Consider the following 675-nt stretch of genomic DNA (forward strand, 5'->3'; position numbering starts at 1 on the left):
GAAAATATAGAAAGTAATATATAAATTGCAAGGTGCATATACCTAATATAGGCCGAGATGGGTATATCTGTAATTTTGTGGACAAACACACTCCAACTGTAGGACGACCTGTGGTCAAAAAAGTTGCTCATTCAGTGTATATATATATGACCATCATTTGAAAACTGCTATATATCCCAAATGGGAATTGAATCCTAGCAGGTGGTTGAATCATAGGTCATAACCGAGATGTAAGACAATGCTCTATATTAGTGACAAGTGGGTGGCAAATATTTGCAGTACCAGGGTGTTCCTTGGTGGTCTCTCATCCAAGTACTTAAACCGGCCCTCCACTGCTTGGCTTCCAAGATCAGATGAGATTGGGCATCTCCAGCGGGGTATGACCGCAGACCTTATGCTCACCCTTGTCACACTGTGTCCTAATTGGGCACAGATAAGAGCCGATTTGCGTTATTATGTGAACCACAGGTATCGAAACAGCTGATTTGGTGTGAAAATAAGATATCAAAATTTTTTTTTGTGAAAATAAGATATCAAAATTTTTTTCACAGATGGTAACGTATAACACAAAATTCAGATACACATCTAAATTTTCACGGTTTAAGCAGTCGCAGTACAAGTAGAAAAAACATCTATGCTGCACAGTTATCTCATATAAATATCAGGTAATAATAT

General features: G+C 37.8%; 1 pseudogene; it reads right to left on the bottom strand.

Moving 5' to 3' along the window:
* Positions 1 to 270: 270 nt before the first annotated feature.
* LOC134967073 (5S ribosomal RNA) lies at positions 271 to 391 on the bottom strand (annotated as a pseudogene).
* Positions 392 to 675: the final 284 nt, after the last annotated feature.

This window comes from Pseudophryne corroboree, chromosome 10, assembly GCF_028390025.1.
Source record: "Pseudophryne corroboree isolate aPseCor3 chromosome 10, aPseCor3.hap2, whole genome shotgun sequence".
NCBI lineage: Eukaryota > Metazoa > Chordata > Amphibia > Anura > Myobatrachidae > Pseudophryne > Pseudophryne corroboree.